Source organism: Euleptes europaea, chromosome 8 (genome assembly GCF_029931775.1).
Source record: "Euleptes europaea isolate rEulEur1 chromosome 8, rEulEur1.hap1, whole genome shotgun sequence".
Lineage (NCBI taxonomy): Eukaryota > Metazoa > Chordata > Lepidosauria > Squamata > Sphaerodactylidae > Euleptes > Euleptes europaea.
The window spans coordinates 70,562,042-70,579,822 of NC_079319.1; positions in this window are offsets into that span (position 1 = coordinate 70,562,042).

Genomic DNA, 17,781 nt, shown 5'->3' on the forward strand with positions numbered 1-17,781 from the left:
TCGGCGGTTTTTCGTTCAGGACGAACCGAACTCAAAAAAGGCGGGAAAACAGGGAGCCAAATTCAGCAAGTTTGGGGTGTTCGCAATAAATTCAACAAATTCGGGGTACGGGGCAGCAGCAGAGGGGCAGGGGGTCTTTAAACCCCTCTGCGCTGCCTGCGCAGACAGCGCAGAGGGGCTTGACAACCCACCGCCACCTTCCCGGGAGTCCTGGGAAGAGGGGCAGGGGGTCTTTAAACCCCTCTGCCCCCCCGCGCCTTCACGGGGCTTCCCTGAAGGCCCGCAGGGGGCGCTTTAAACAGATCTGCACCTTCCAGCTGGAAGGGGCAGATCTGTTTAAAGAGCCCCCCGCATGCCTTCATGGAAGCCCCGTGAAGGCCCGCGGGGGGGCTCTTTAAAGACCCCCACCCCTTCCTGACTCTTTGAAGTGGTGGGCGCTGCCTGGGCAGGCAGCGCACAGCACTTCAAAGAGCCGGCTGAATTTTCCCCCAAACTCCGGATCTCACGCCGAATTTCACGGATCCGAAGCGGGGGAATTCGGACTTCGGCACGTCCCGAATTAAAAAGGGGTGAATTTTGCTGAAGCCGAACTTTACAGAATTTTTTTTCAACAGCCCTACTTATCACCCACTAAGCTTCTCCCTGTTAATAGGTTACACTTTTCATATCCTGTAGCCATGGTATCAACGTTTGCATTTAAGGGTATTTGACAGCCATTTTTTTACAATCAAGTTACTGAGGCTGTTGCATTTCTCACACGATAAATATGGAACTGATGATTTGCATTAAGCCTTCTTATACTTTCCATAGTTAATACAGAACACAGTGAATTTGCACCAACCAAGCTATGAAGACCACAGCCCTCTAACACCCACTGTTGTATAATCTGCAGGGGCTGGCAAAGTTACTTTTCACTAAGTCTTCGTCAAAATGAAGTAATGCTAGAAACTTTGGTTCATTCTGAAATGTTGTCACATAAATCTTTTTAAAAAAAAGGTACTACAGAGAAGCAGAGAGGCAACCAAATGGTTTATTATAAAAGAACAGGGAGAGAACAGATGGAGCAAACAGCAGGAGGGGGGGAAAGTTTGACTCGAGTTAAATCAAACCTTTAGATTTTGGTTTCAAATCAAAATCAGTTTAGAGGGAAAACCAAATGAAGTCATGCTGGGATACAGGCCTGGTTAATATTTCATCACAGTGCCATATTAATGCACAATACTGTTGCATCTTGTCTCCTGTACTGGAGAGATGTTACTGCCAGTCTGTTTGGATATCGTAATGACATCTGATAAGCTTTAAAATGACTAGTTTGTGTGATTTTTTTTTTAAAAAGAGAATCCTGTTTAAATCAAAATGATGCAGGCCAAGACAGTTTTTAATGTACGTCAAATGTTAGACTATGTAAAATGCCTCGATTCTGTGCCCAAGTTATCCTCTAAGGTATGAGCTCAGATTATCTTTTATCAGATGCATCCATTTTGTTAATGATATTGCAGGTATTTGATGCAAATTTATCGTAAATGTTATATTTGGGTATTTCCATATGGAAGCGAAAAGGGCAAAGGTCCCATTCTGAGTTGTTAATGCATCCTGAGGTAGGACCACATGCACACCAGTCCCATACTATTAAAATCACTGTGAACCAAAAACAGAGGTCCACTACACTGCTCTTGTGTGCCAGGAGAATGAATGCATATAGCTCAAACTACACAGTACCCTAGTTGATTTGCAGGTGAGCTGTTGCACATTCCAAGTTTGTTGCCATGCGCTGCATAAATCACCATTTGGAACTGTCTTTGGATGTGTGACATACAATATTAAACAGTAGAACCTTATTTATTTATTTATTTATTTATTTATTTATTTATTTACAGAATTTATATTCTGCTTTTCTGCCCTTACAAGGGCATGGATGGTGAGAAAGGATCTCAGGCAAGCTTCATGCAGAATGTTTTGAAATTCAGAGTGGGTGCATGAATGTTCTTTCCTCGAGACTCTATTTTCCTCATAATAAAAGTGTACATGAATGGAATCATTCTCAATATGGGGGGGGGGGTTGATCCATGGGAACAATTACATATAATTACAGGTGCTGGAAGAGCTTTTTATTTAGAAAGGGCAGGAAGAGGGATAATACATCTGTGCAGAAGTGGCCAAGCAATATAATGAAGAGCTACCATTAATTTAACCTCATACCACACTTTGGCTCACCACTGAGAAATTCCTACGCCGGCCTGCCATTTCTCCTGCTTTCAGCATCCTGCAACCAGTACCTTCTCAACTCTACTCTTGTCAGTTTTAACATTCCCCACCCAACTGTCCAGGGGTTTGAGTTTACCAAATCTAGGTCTCTCTGACACACCGGAACCCTATCACAAGAACCCAAGGTACAGACCGGAAGAGACCAACTTAATGCTTACATGTACTATTCAAGCAGACCAATAGAAAGCACTTCAAGACTTCTGAAAAAACTTTCATTTAAGAGTATTCTTGGTGACTGCCAGATTTAGTGAACAGTATTCTTCACTTAGTGTTTCCAACCTCCAGGTGGTGGCTGGAGATCTCACACATGAACACACATGAAGCTGCCTTATACTGAATCAGATCCTTGGTCCATCAAAGTCAGTATTGTCTACTCAGAGCGCCAGCAGCTCTCCGGGGTCTCAAATAGAGGTCTTTTACATCACCTACTTGCCTAGTCCCTTTAACTGGAGACACCAGGGATTGAACCTGGGACCTTCTGCATGCCAAGCAGATGCTCTACCACTGAGCCACAGCCCCTCTCCTGGGATTATAAATGATCTCCAGGTAACAGTGATCAGTTCACCTGGAGAAAATGGCTGCTTTGGAAGGTGGACTCTAAGGAATTATACCCTGTTGAAGTTCTTCCCCTCCCCAGACCCCACCCTCCAGGTATTTCCCAACCCAGAGCTGGCAACCCTATCTTCACTTGACTTGCATCTTAGGTGAGATGAGATAGTTGAGACTACAAGGTCTTTTGACTTTCAAGTGCTAGCAGGTATGTAGTAGAAATTTCTGGTTTTGACCAACTAAATCTTCACCGTACCAGAATAATTTAAATAGATCCAATGGGGAGAACCCTGGGTTACTTCAGTTGAGTCACTAAAAGCCAGGCAATTTAACATGTGTGAATGTGGTCTGCTAATCAAGTGATAAATCACACCACAAAGTTCATATACCGGGCCTCTAGAGAGGCAGCATTTGTATTTTCAAAATAAATAAATGGTGGCCACAGATATTTTGAAGCCGCAGATGAGGAAACTATGACAAACATTTCCCTTAATTTAAAAACACAGCATGTTCCTTCTCACTGAGCTGTCAATGGTGTATTAAACCCTTGAAGATTAACACACTTGTTTTGAAGATGATAAATCTTACTGTTTAATTATATTTAGAAACCTGTTTTACTTCTTCATATTTTATGGTAGAAACAGGCAAATTCTAAATATGCAAACCTTCATTCACGTGTTGGAATAATAGTTTTATTAACTGAGAACAGGTTGAAGCCCACAGTACAATGTCACAGCAATTAAACGTTAATATGTAAAATTGATGGGGTGGATCTTAACAGCTTTTCCATTCAGTCTTGTCCATTGCTTTCCCTCACTGCAGCTCCTGTCCCACATGGCCATCCTCCATACACGTTCACTGCTGTCTTATTGGTCAAAAAGGGTCCCTCCTCCTTTCTCACCAGTGGAAAGACACTAGAATCCAGACAAGAATATCAACTGATTGCATTCCAATATCATGAACAAAGTGCGGGTCACCTTCGGCAATCTTCTTTCTCTCAGCCAGCCTCAGCCCCCTTCTGCCATATGAAAATAAAGATGCTGCCTCGTCTGACTGCGCCGTTGTAAGGATAAAACACGATAATATCTGTGAAACGCTTTAAACGCTTAAAAGCATTATACAAATGGGAAGTATTGTTACTATGATCTGGGAAGGGAGCGGGGGAACAGATGTCCCAGAACCAGCTTGGCAATTTTCTTCTGGTTGGCCGACAACCCTGCCACAAAAGCCCTTCAGAGCACAATCGATTTATTCCTCCAGCCCTTTGTGAAAAACTCTGACCTTGCTTTCACTGTATAGTGAGGGTATTTTTTTTAATGGACATGCCTTCCAACATAGACCTGACCTGGATAGTCCAGACTAGCCTGATCTCATCAGAGCTCAGAAGATAAGCAGGGTCAACTCTGACAGGTATTTCAATGGGAGACCTCCAAGGAATACCAGGGGCATGACGTGGAGGCAGGCAATGGCAAACCACCTGTGAACGTCTCTTGCCTTGAAAACCCCACCAGTGGTTGTCGTAAGTCAGAGTTAGCTGGCTGATGCATCCTGAGTGGTTGCTAATTGTTAGGAGACAGTCCACTGATAACTTTATAAGTATCCATATAAGATTGGGAAGGGAAAGACTGGGAAGGGGGTCTATGCATGGGGAAACTGCAGATTCTGAGTCTGGAAGATACAGAAGGAGAGGCAGACAGAAACTGCTATAAGGTGGCTGAACTATTCTGAGCTACAAGATGTCTCTCTTTCTGTTTTTCGGCATCTGACATGAGACAGCAACCTACCTTAAAACCCCGCCCCCCATGGAGACCCAAATAAGCTTACGTAATTCTCCTCTCTCCCATTTTATCCTTACAGCCACCCTATGAGGTAGGTTAGGCTGTGTGTGTGTGATTGACCCAAGATCATCCAGTAAGCTTCCATGGCAAGAGTGGGGATTCTAATGTGGGTGGATCTCTCAGATCCTAGTTTGTCACTCTAACCACTCCACAGCACTGTCTGTTGCCTTGATGGAGTACTTATTTGCTTGCATCTGTATTTTATGTGTGTATTTGTACATAAGGCACACATCACAAAAGTATAGGGTTGCCAGCTCCAGGTTGGAAAATACCTGGACATTTGCCAGGTCCCTCTTTGCCACTGGCGGGAGGTTTTTGGGGCGAAGCCTGAAGAGGGGAGGGGAGGGACTTCAATGCCATAGAGTCCAATTGCCAAAGCGGCCATTTTCTCCAGGTGAACTGATCTCTATCGGCTGGAGAACAGTTGTAATAGCAGGAGATCTCCAGCTAGTACCTGGAGGTTGGCAACCCTACTTACAGTTCAGAAGTCCAGGATCATGGAACAAGTATCTCTCTCATTCCTATCCCCCCAGCCCACAAGTCAGACCGATAACTATGTAGCCTGCCAGGATTCTGTTATCAAGTTTCATCTTTTGGCATTCAGAAAGACAGCTCGGTTCAAAGGTGAGCTACATTATCCTGCCCTTCTCTGTGAACAGTCTCTCTTTATTTAGAGTTCAAACTGACCCAGACTTGACCACGTCTTTGGAGCATAACTAGTTGAACAGTAACCGCCTAAATGCCAGCCCCTTTGAACACTAATTTAATTGAACCATCCACCATAGAACAAGGCATTTTTATTAGCATTAAAAAAGACGCTTGCCACATCATCATGCCTAGGTCATCCGCTAGCCTAAAATCAGAATTCATAATGCATTCCGTTGCAGCATTTTCTCTCCTGTACAAATGTATGTGTACGAGCACGGAATCAGTATATATTGAACAGATTTTCAGCAACAATTCAAATCATCCAGATTAATTACTGGCATATGATAATTTCTCGCCAGAGGGATGAATGTTTAGAAAATAGCTTTGCTTGCTGTGCGAGCAAATGGTTTCCCGAGAAATTAAAAACAAGCACATGTTACATTGGCGTACAAGGAAGCTTATATCAGTCAATCAAAAATCAATACACACAATAATGGGCATCTCCATTTGCAAGTTCTTTCGGTGAAACAGTTGGGAAATTTCAAAGTTAGATTTACAAAATGTGCTAAAATTAATCCGGTGGCACATATTGTCTGTTCTGTTAGGATGGGCGGGGGGCGGGGGGCGGGGGGGACAAAGGGAGAGAGAATAAATGCATGTTCTGTGAGAACGAGCTCATTGTGCCCTTTTCTGGCACCCCATATTCTTTGCACGTCCACCCTCTCCAACCAATTACAACCAAACAGCTGATCAGCCAGGATGGCAAGAGTGCTGCACCGGAAAAATATTTTGCAGGCTCAAAGCCCTGGAATGACTATATAATACATGGCAGACTAACACCAAATAAGGGAATACTACATAGTTGTGGGTTATGCGAATGAAGTTAATTTGCAATGCCTAAAGAAACCATTGGTGGACCTAACGTGAGTGAGTGATATCCATGAGTGCAGAATACACTTTGGCCGTTAACGCATGGCCACTTTCTCCCTCTTTTCTCCCGGGAATGCAGTGAATTGAGGAGGTCTGCACGCATGTGCTTCACCCACATGCGCGTTCAGTCCTCCTGCTTTCGCTATATCCCCGGGATAACCCATTCCTCTGTTATCGCGACTTAAATGGAAGTCGCGTAACAAAGGAAGGAGTTCGCCCGTGTGTGCTCCTCCGGGTCGAGTCCCTGCTGGGAGACTTCTGGGCCGGCAGGGGCCACAGCGGTGGCACCTTTTCCTCCCCCCCCCACCTTGTGCCTCTCTCTCTAGGGCTGTCAATTCGGTTCGGCCCGAACTGAAAATCAGCCGAATTTCCTTTGATTCGGTGGTTTTTAGTTCGGGAGGAACCGAACTCAAAACTGGCGGGCAACCGGGGGGAGGCCGAATTCAGCGAGTTCGGGAGTTTGTGAATAAATTCGGCAAATTCGGCCGTCAGTAAGCAGCATAACCATCAGTAAGCAGCATTCTCCTCCCCCGGCCAATCGGTGGCCAAGCTGGGTCTTCTTCTGCCCAATCAGTCAGGATTGAGTACTGGAGGAATCAGCTGATGTGCGGCCTGGCCAGGGAGAGAGAGAGAGAGAGCGAAATCCTCGTGTGTGTGTGTGTGGGTGCTTGTGCACATTCGCTCCTTTCTGTGGCTGCAGGGGGCGTATTTTTTGGGGTACAGACACAAAACTTTCACTGGAGCTTCAGATGAAACTTCTTAAGGTACCCCCCAAGTTTTGTAAACATTGGGTCAGGGGGTCCCGAGATATGGGCTCCCCCCTTTTTCTTTCCATGGCTGCAGGGGGCGCATTTTTGGGGGTACAGATCCCAAACTTTGAGCGGAGTTTCAGACCAGTGTTCTTAAGATACCCCCCAAGTTTTGTAAACATTGGGTCAGGGGGTCTCGAGATATGGGCTCTCCCCCTTTTCCCTCCCCCCTTTTCCATTTATGTGGCTGCAGGGGGCGCTTTTTTGGGGATATAGCCCCCAAACTTTTAGCATAGCTTCAGTCAATTATTCTTAAGATACTACCCAAGTTTTGTAAAGATGGGTTCAGTGGGGCAGAAATATCGCCTTCCCCCCTTTTCTCTTTCCATGGCTGCAGGGGGCGCATTTTTGGGGGTTCAGATCCCAAACTTTGAGCGGAGTTTCAGACCAGTGTTCTTAAGATACCCCCCAAGTTTTGTAAACATTGGGTCAGGGGGTCTCGAGATATGGGCTCTCCCCCTTTTCCCTCCCCCCTTTTCCATTTATGTGGCTGCAGGGGGCGCTTTTTTGGGGATATAGCCCCCAAACTTTTAGCATAGCTTCAGTCAATTATTCTTAAGATACTACCCAAGTTTTGTAAAGATGGGTTCAGTGGGGCAGAAATATCGCCTTCCCCCCTTTTCTCTTTCCATGGCTGCAGGGGGCGCATTTTTGGGGGTGCAGATCCCAAACTTTGAGCGGAGTTTCAGACCAGTGTTCTTAAGATACCCCCCAAGTTTTGTGAACATTGGGTCAGGGGGTCCCAAGATATGGGCTCCCCCCTTTTTCTTTCCATGGCTGCAGGGGGCGCATTTTTGGGGGTACAGATCCCAAACTTTGAGCAGAGTTTCAGACCAGTGTTCTTAAGATACCCCCCAAGTTTTGTAAACATTGGGTCAGGGGGTCTCGAGATATGGGCTCTCCCCTTTTCCCTCCCCCCGTTTTCCATTTATGTGGCTGCAGGGGGCGCTTTTTTGGGGATATAGCCCCCAAACATTTAGCATAGCTTCAGTCAATTATTCTTAAGATACTACCCAAGTTTTGTAAAGATGGGTTCAGTGGGGGCAGAAATATTGCCTCCCCCTTTTCTCTTTCCATGGCTGCAGGGGGTGCATTTTTGGGGGTGCAGATCCCAAACTTTGAGCGGAGTTTCAGACCAGTGTTCTTAAGATACCCCCAAGTTTTGTGAACATTGGGTCAGGGGGTCCCGAGATATGGGCTTTCCCCTTTCCCCTTTTCCCTATTGGGATGAATGGATCAGCCGATCCTGTGCATCTCCAGAGCAAAACGTTCCGTGCCTAATTGGAATCATCTTGGATTATTTACAAGTCCTCTTCAGCCCCTCTTGATGGAACAGAAGACAGCCACAGTAAGACCCCTTTGGGGGCTTTAATCTATAATTTTTCTCCTGTGTATGTGTGTGTGTGTGGGGGGGAAAGCAGCCACAGTAAGACCCCTTTGGGGGCTTTAATCTATAATTTTTCTCCTGTGTATGTGTGTGTGTGGGGAGGGAGCAGTTTCTGTGGGTGGGGGGGAAGCCAAAGGGGGCTTTCGTCGGTTCTGTCTGGGGTGTGTGTTCCCCCTCGAGTCTCTCGCTCCCTGGTTTGAGGGGGGAGGTTTCAGTTGTGTGTTGCAAAGGTGTTGTTTAACAAGGTTGTGTTGTTTTGCAAATTTCTCAGCTGTTGTCGGGATGGGAGCTTTGTGCGTGGGCGGCAAGCTCTGCTGAGAGATGCACATTAAGGGTGGGGGGGACCCCTTTCAGGGCCCATATCTCAGCCCCCCCTGACCCAATCTTTACAAAACCTGGGGAGTCTTTCAATAAACGTCCTTTGAAGCTCTGCCGAAAGTTTGGGACCTCTAACCCCAAAAATGCCCCCCAGAGCCGTGGAAAGGCGCGATTGTGTTTTTAATGGCTTTATTCGGCCGAATTTTTTTCTGAACTTTGAATTCCCGCCGAATTGAACGGATCCAAAGTGGGGGAGTTCGGACTTCGGCACGTACCGAACCCACAAGGGCCAAATTCGGCCGAATCTGAACTGTACCGAATTTTTGTTTTGACAGCCCTATCTCTCTCCCCTCCCCCCCTGGCTAGAAGCGGGTAGAGGCGAGGGGAAGCTGGCAGCAAGTGCAGGTTCCGGCGCCTGGGGAAAGAAGCCGCCGCAGCCTCCGTTTGCCTTCGGCTTCCTCTCACTTCGACCTGGGGAAGGGGAGCGCAGAGCAGCGGTGACTTCGTTCCCCCACCGTCTCCTGCTCTTCTCCAGCTGGGGGGTGGGGCGTGGGGAGGCGGGCGGTGGCAGCTTCACCAGCCCTCGCCACTTCCACCCTTTGCCGGTGTCTGCTCTTCTCCACGGGGAGGGAGGTGAGCGGCTGCCCCCAACCTCCACAGGCTTCCCCCCCCGCTCTGCCTGGGGGATGGCAGGGTGGCGGCTTCGCCAGTCCACCCGCCACCGGCTTCCTGCATGTTTACTTTCACTGATTTCCTTTTTTTAAAAAAAAACCTCACACAATTTTCAGCATCAACATCCTTTAGCAGCTGCCCAGGGGGTGGCAGGGCGGCAGTGGCTGCTTTGCCAGTCCCCCGGCCGCAGCAGCCTCTGCTTGCTGCCAGCCTCCACCCGGGGACGACAAGGTGGAGGAGAGAAGAGGGGCGTCTGCTCCCACTGGGTGCTCCTTTGTGCCATGCGTTTAATTTCCCGCAGTAAAATGGTTCCCGTGTTAAAAAAGCGTGCACCTTTACCGGCACAAAGGAGCCATGCGTTAACGGCCAGGTACTGCAGGAATATCTGGCAAGAATAGCTAACAACACTGACAATGCTAGTGAAACTATAAAGTGTATTGGTGCATAGGGAATTAGTACAAGGACTAGCACAATATTTACAATTTATATAAATTGTAAATATTGTGCTAGTCCTTGTACTACTAATTTCCTATGCACCAATACACTTTATATTTTCACTAGCATTGTCAGTGTTGTTAGCTATTCTTGCCAGATATTCCTGCACTATTTTCCTTACCTATGGTATTTGTGCAGAGGTGTTTATTTGGGTTGCTCAACCTCCAGGTACTAGCTGGAAATCTGCTATTACAACTGATCTCCAGCCGATAGAGATCAGTTCACTTGGAGAAAATGGCAATTGAACTCTATTTCATTGAAGTCTCTCCTCTCCCCAAACCCCACCCTCCTCAGGGTCCGCCTCCCCTCCCAAATCTCCAGATCTTTCCCAACCCGGAGCTGGCAACCCTAATTTGCACTTGCAGCCAAAGTTAGAAACAAATATAATTTAGATGAAATGTTGTGGTTCTGTCACTCTTGATATTCCAGGCTTTCGATAAATATGTTTTTGAGTCATGCATACTGAAATGAACACTATGCCTTGTCAGTGACATTGCAACTTTTTCGTGCCAAACCCTCTGCATTCTCTTATTGTGTTTTCTTTTCCCCAAAGCAGACAAGCACCATGTTTAAACTAAGGATGCTTGAACACCTGGTGGTCCAACTCATGCCCTGTTCACCTGTCACAATCGGGCAGCCAGTTTTTAGCGGACTATTCATCTGTTCGTTGACCCATTTGTGGTGGTTTGGCAGGTGGCTTTGATGTGTTTCCTTCTAATGGTACAGTGCAATGCAATCCACTTTTATGCATGCATGTTCTAACATAGCCAAATGGGTTTCTGCTTCCCCCTATCCTTGCTGCCTTACTTGGCAGGCAATTGTTTAAATATATACCAGTATACCTACCTTTACAAGCCATTCCTTTTCTTTAAATTGAGATTGCATGGTCCAAACAGCAATGATGAGAATTTCAAAATGATCCCTTTTTCATCAATCAGTCAAGTTTTATTTCGATACAATATCAGCTCTGAATAAAAATCAAAGTTAGATTAAAATAATAAAATAAAATAATAAAAAGTTGATGATTCTGGGAAGGATGATTTGAAGAAGAGGAGGAAAGATCTTCTATGGGGAAAGGTTTTCAATTAGCCGTTTATGAATCCCACTAGACTGGAGGCAGAATTTGGCTACTTGAATGGTTATCTCTCAAGAGGAGTCTGCTAAGGGAAACGTTAACTTCTTCCAATCTCCCAGGAAAGGATGACAATGTGGGGAGAAGAATGTACTGTGGTCTTATGTTGTTGTAGAAGGGACGTTGCAGCAGAACATGTTCTATTTTCCACTTTCTCTGTTTTGCACGGGCATAGTCGTTGGTGAAAGGGAGTACGGTTTCTCTTCAGATCGTATAAATCCCTTTTTCATACATCTCTAGCTAAATTACACTGAACCTGGGTTGAAGGAGCGTATCATTTGCTGACAGCTCATTTCCGTCTTAGACCATACAATCACTTTTCAGTCAGTCTGATTATTGGAAACTGGATTGGAAGACTTGCTTGTGATGGATCAGCCGTTCAGCCTCAGCAATGTATCCTGGCCCATCATTTGCATACCGCACAGTTTCCAAGGCATCTTGACCTCAGTTGCTGAATGCTATTCCAGTCTGGTCTCGAGCAAAGCTGCCATAATTTATCATCATCAGTCGCTTCATAGCTGCATAAAACATACTCATGAGGCAAGCTCCATTCAAATTAATTTAAAACTGCCATCAGTGGAAAGTGAGCAGTTTCCTTGTGTTTCCTGGGAGATTGTATGATATGACTAGACTACAAACAGGTTTATTCACGATAAACTGGCAAGCTGCAAATTGTATATGCTGAAAGCTATTTGTTTTACAAGCTGTTCAGGAAAAAAAAATCAAATTAAGCTCTTTCTGCCAGGCAAAGACAGTTGAGGTAGTTGGCTGTGGTGTTCATTTTCAGGAACGCTCTGACCCCATAGAAAGCACTCCTCCAGCCAGATCCATCTTAGGAGAAACTCCCTAATGCTCAACGAAGTCTGGCTTATTGTTACACAGCAGCTGTGTGACTTCCTTCCCTGAGAAATAATAGGTTTAAATTATGGGTGGAAAGGTGCTGGCTGGAAATTAGGGATTTTTTTTTTACAGTTAGGGCTCAGTCCTGAGCTTCGGGGCCAATTGGGTTTAGGAGGGCGCAGGGGCCCACACCAGCACCTGAGCCACTTATGCTGCCCAGAATGGCATGGATGCCATCATTGGGGCACACATGCCATCCTCCTAGCTCTGCTGCAGCAGCACGGCCCAGGGACAGCGTCCTGATGGCACACTTCCATGTGCCGTTCTCTCGGGGTTCTTCCCCATCCGGTCCAGGGGAGGAGCTGCCTTTAGGTGGCCTCCTAAACCCTTTTGGGCTGGGAACGCCCCCTTTGCCCTTACATTTTTAGGTGGCATATCCCCATGGAATAGGGTTGCCAACCTCCAGGTACAAGCTGGAGATCTCCTGCTATTATGGCTGATCTCCAGCCGATAGAGATCAGTTCACCTGGAGAAAAGGGCCGCTTTGGCAATTAGACTCTATGGCATTGAAGTTCCTCCCCTCCCCAAACCCCACACTCCTCAGGCTCCGCCCCCAAAATCTCCTGCCAGTGGCTAAAAAGCACCTGACAACCCTACCGTGGAACCATATGGAGCAGTTCCTGGCAGTCTGAACTGCACCTATTATGGTCCTGTATATGTATAAGAATTCTTATTGAGAGTGATCAGCTGATGAAGCCTTGGTGAAACGTGAACAACGATCTAGACAACACATCCTTCATCTTCTTTCCAGCTGTTTACTTGTCTGCAATATATTTTGGGACATTTGCACTTGCCTGGAAGCTTGAATGCTGTAAAAGAAAATTGACATATCAGTGATCGTTACACGTTTATTACTTACCCTTATTAAGTGAATTTTTGTCTTCTGTCTTTTTATGTATTGTTTGTTATTAATGTAGTCACTGTAAATTGATCAAATATTGGGTAGGCAGGAGAGTCAAAGGGAACACATGGGCTTAAGTTAGGGTTGCCAACTGCCAGGTAGTGGGAAAGATCCAGACAGCACTCACAAATTGTAATACAAAAGTAAGCTTTATCAAAGTGTGAAATAGTGCAAAAGGTGCAAAATATATATACAAGGATGACGAAGATACACATACAAAATAAATAATGGAAGTCCAATATGATATCAAGTTCAAATGTCCAAAGACACAAAGTAGGTAAATATCCTGAAAACAGGTAAGTCAATATTTATAATCCAGTATGGACTTCTGTTGTACTTATAGACAGCTGAAGGAGCAGATGTCCCAGGCGAGAGCCACAAAGGGAAGGTGACCGGACGTGTTGTCTAAATTCAAATCACGTTTCGCACATGGCTTCATCAGCAACATGTATCAAAAGGATGCACAGAAAAATTTCATTAAAGTCTCTAACAGGACCAGAGCAAATGATAGGTCTCAAGCTAGACTGGTGCATGATCTCCAGCCGATAGAGATTAGATCACCTGGAGAAAAACGGCCGCTTTGGCAATTGAACTCTATGACAATGAAGTCCCTCCCCAAACCCCACCCTTTTCAGGCTCCACCCCAAAAATCTCCCGCTGGTGGTGAAGAGGGACCTGGCAACCCTAGCTTAAGTAAACACTGTGGAGCCACCACACTTTTGGCTAGTCCTCCATAACAGCCAGAGTGGCAATGGCAGAAGTTCTCAGGGCTTGGGAGATGGCATTGGAGCAATATCTGCTCCTAGGGTTGCCAACCTCCAGGTACTAGCTAGAAATCTCCCACTATTACAACTGATCCCCAACCGATAGAGATCAGTTCACCTGGAGAAAAATGGCCGCTTTTGCAATTGGATTCTATGGCATTGAAGTCCCTCCCCTCCCCAAACCCCACTTACCTCAGGCTCCACCCCCAAAACCAGTGACATAGAGGGACCTGGCAATCCTAACCAGGGCCAACCCTGCTTAGCTTCTGAGATCTGACGAGATCAGCCTAGCCTAGGTCAGGGCAGTACAGGGCTAAGAAAGCAAAATGTATTTTCTGTAACTATTTTGGAAACATCATTTTCTTGCTCCGCATCTCTGTTCCACACATTAGCCCATAGCTGTACCTCATACATTACCACAAGTATGGGCTCTTCTTTGAGTACACCAAATTCCCAAGTGTAATGAAGAGGAGTTTCTTAACGAAAATGGCATAACAGTACATTATTTCCGTGTATCCATTAGGCATTTCAGTGCGAGTAATGAGATTTATAACTGTACCTATTCAGAACATTTAATGAAGATTTGCAAAGGCCTGCTGAATATTTCATGCAAACAAAACTAGTGACCTAGCGTGTAACCTTTACATTTATGGGTGTGTAATAGGAAAATAATAAGGCCTGGTGCGCTTGAGAAATTAGGCCTTTGTTGAATAGTTTTACTGGTTTTTGGGGGGGGGATAGAAGGGGGGCACCCAATTAATAGTGCAACAAAGGATCAGGTGCTCAACAAGCATCTGTCAGAATGTTGACAGTTCTGGAGTTAATCACCAGTTTGCAGCATGTTCTGTAACCGCTTTGAACACTCCCCCCCCCCATTGCATGCCATTGATAAATGAGAGGACAATAAATGCTAGCTCGGCATGCTTTTCTTGATCTAATTAACCTCTCCTGTGCTAACCCTGCTCCGACTATGGAAAACTTCAATTATGGGGGTGCGGGGTGGGGGAGGAACCAACCGAAATGCTTGGCTCTTGGAAAACATGTTGGTGGAAGGAATCCAGAAGATTTTACGGGTGGGGGGGGGAGAATAGAGAATTTGCCCTCCAGGCTTCTACGCTGTGAATCACCTCAAAGGTGAGTGAAGAAAATAACACGTTTTTAAAAAAAATTATTTTGTTTTTATATAAAGGGGTAAAGAAAAGAGAAAAAAAAGGGGGAGGGAAGTCAAAAAAGATGTATCCATAACTGAGCTTCAGTATATTACATGCCGATTTCATCATCAATTAGACTAAAATTACAGGTTACTAATACTGAATACTAATTTAACGTTCTTCATATTTACCCACTAAAGAACAGAAAAATTTGAGGCACGAGAGTAATAATCATATAGTGGCTGCCATTTTGTCTTAAAATTGTCTGTTGTTTTCATTTTCTTCAAATGTGTTAAGGCAAAGTCAAATAATTTATTGGTCCACTCTGCGATGTCTGGAATCATACTGGATTTCCAATAGGTTGCATATAAGATTCTGGCAGGTGTGGTCGCATATTGAAAGAGCTCTTTGTGGGCTGAATTCACTCGTGGGGGTGTTATACCCAACAACATGTATTTGGGATTTAACTCAAAATAACACATTTTTTAGTAGTTTTCCTAAAGAGATGATGTGTAGGATCCAATGGTTCCTTCTTGGTAAGCGGTGGAATCTGCCTGACCAGGTTTTCTAGTGGTTGTTATTTGCAACTGATGAATGCCATCTTGTTTTATTGTATTGTTTGGAAATGCTGTTTTAAAGTATGTTTTAACTTATGTTTTATGATGATAATGTTGTAATCTGCAACTACTACTACTACTACTACTACTACTACTACTACTACTACTACTACTACTAAAGAGCATTCCGGAGCACAACATGTCTCTACGAACATAACTGCATCCTGCTTGGATGTTGAATTTCCAACCTATCAAGATGTACACTAATCCCTACTTAACTTCCATGATCAATTTGCCAGGAGAAATCTTGCTTAATGTGAGAAAAGAAGTGATCTGGGCAGAAAAATCACTGGTACACTTGCTAGTATTCTCATGAAATGAAATTTTCCAAAGAGAAAACATTTCCAGCCACCCCTGCGCTCCTTATTTCAGAACCCAGCTGTTTCTGAACAACCGCCGATGTTAAAAATGCATCTGGAGAGGAGCAGAAAGGTAAAATGGTGGGGAGGGGGGGAGGGATTGTAAAATAACATGTTCTGATATTAAGGAGCACAATGTGCCTTTGATCCATGCATACAGCTGTCCTTGATATGGTACAAGTGGGTTTCTGTGAAAGATCTAAGGGCAGAACAGAACTCCAGGGGCCTGTTTCATATTTATACAAAGTGCTTTTGAGACCACTCTGGGCATCTCAATTACAAGCACTTTTAAAGCACACCCCTTTAACCTTGCCAAAGAAGCTTCAACGTGGCATTAGTGTAAATAAAAGTAGGGATTTCAGAAATTGATTTTTTTTTTGTCGGTAGTGCAATACACAGACTGCAACAAGGAAGACTTGGTTTCATACAGACAGCCTGCCACTCATTGGTTTTAGTTAAGACACACCTGCCTTACAGGATTGTTGTGAAGAGGAAATAAAATAACCTCACGTAAGCCACATGAGAGGCCTTGGAGTAGAAACTAGGGTTGCCGGGTCCCTCTTCGCCACCGGCAGGAGTTTTTTTGGGTGGAGCCTGAGGAGGGAGGAGTGGGACTTCAATGCCATAGAGTCCAATTGCCAAAGCGGCCATTTTCTCCAGGTGAACTGATCTCTATTGGCTGGAGATGTTATAATAGGAGATCTCTAGCTAGTACCTAGAAACAGGATATACATCTAATATATAAATAACTCTACTCCATCAAGTCCAAATACTGAAAGGTGAGAGGTTTATGGCAACTTTGTTCTTATATATTATATTAGCATGAAGACAACTTCAAAGTTATGGAACCTGATTGCAGCTGCTTCTATGTTTCTTTAGCTTATAAACACATCATCATCTTTCCTTCAGTCCAACGCAAAGCCTCTCTTGAGAGACTACGTATAACCAATGTTGTAAGCAAAATATACAGGACTATTGGAGACATATGGCTAGATGTTGCTCAGAGGCAGCCTAGAGGTAATATCATGAACTTTAAGGGGATTCGTCTGATTATCTTCTGCTGTAAACGAGAGCTAAATTTGGTGAATGTTGCTTAACAATCCTTGACACTCCATTACTAGTAGTGTTCTTTTTGAACAGAAAGGTACCCAAAGATAGTGTTTATTAGCTGTTTTCTTTTATGCACGGCCTTTTATGCACGGGTTGTTTCCATCATGGTCACACACCCCCAACTACTTTGGGGCTTTGTTTTAATTATGCATATATTTTCCAACCTTCAGAAGTCACCTAGCTCGCCCCTTGAATTTCCCCCACATTTTCAGGATGCCATTTCACTCCGACTCTAAAGTCTACCTCAATCCCAAATCGAAAGCCGGTCCTGTACATATTTGTCACTTTGGGTTTTTCTCCCCATACCCATTCTTGCTTCTCCCTCCCACATGTCTGTCCCCCTCATCCAACCCCTCCCTTCAAAGCCATCGTTGAGTGCACTAGCGAGAGAATAATGCTGGAGTACCAAGAGGCTTCTTATTGGGTCAGTTTCACCGCAAATGTGGGCCAATTTCAGATCGAACAGTTGAGAGAATGCTGAAATAATCACAAATGCCCTATGCGGCTGCTTATTAGGTCAGTTTCATGGTGAGTATGGGTCAGTTTCAGCAAGATGGAACAGAGCCAGGCAGATTTGCTGCCCTTCCTTTATACGCATCCCCTTATAAGCATGAAATCCTTCTTTTTTGGTTTGCGAGTGTACCAATGGAACAATGAATGTCACACATTACCATGCAAGTGTTTTTATGTTCTTATTACCCCTGCATTGAGTTATGAAGAAACATATGGGGAGGGGGTTGTCCGGACCCTTCTCTGCTTTGGCTGTAAACCGGCCACTTGGTTCAGATCAAATGAAAGAATCCCGCTGCGAGGCTGGCAGGGGCTCGTGACGTATTTAAAAAAAATATATACCACAGCCAATGACAAAGCAGCGTTCCTATGTCATCAGTCTGATGAGGAATTCTCTGGAAAGGTTTAAAACAGTTTTGATAAGAC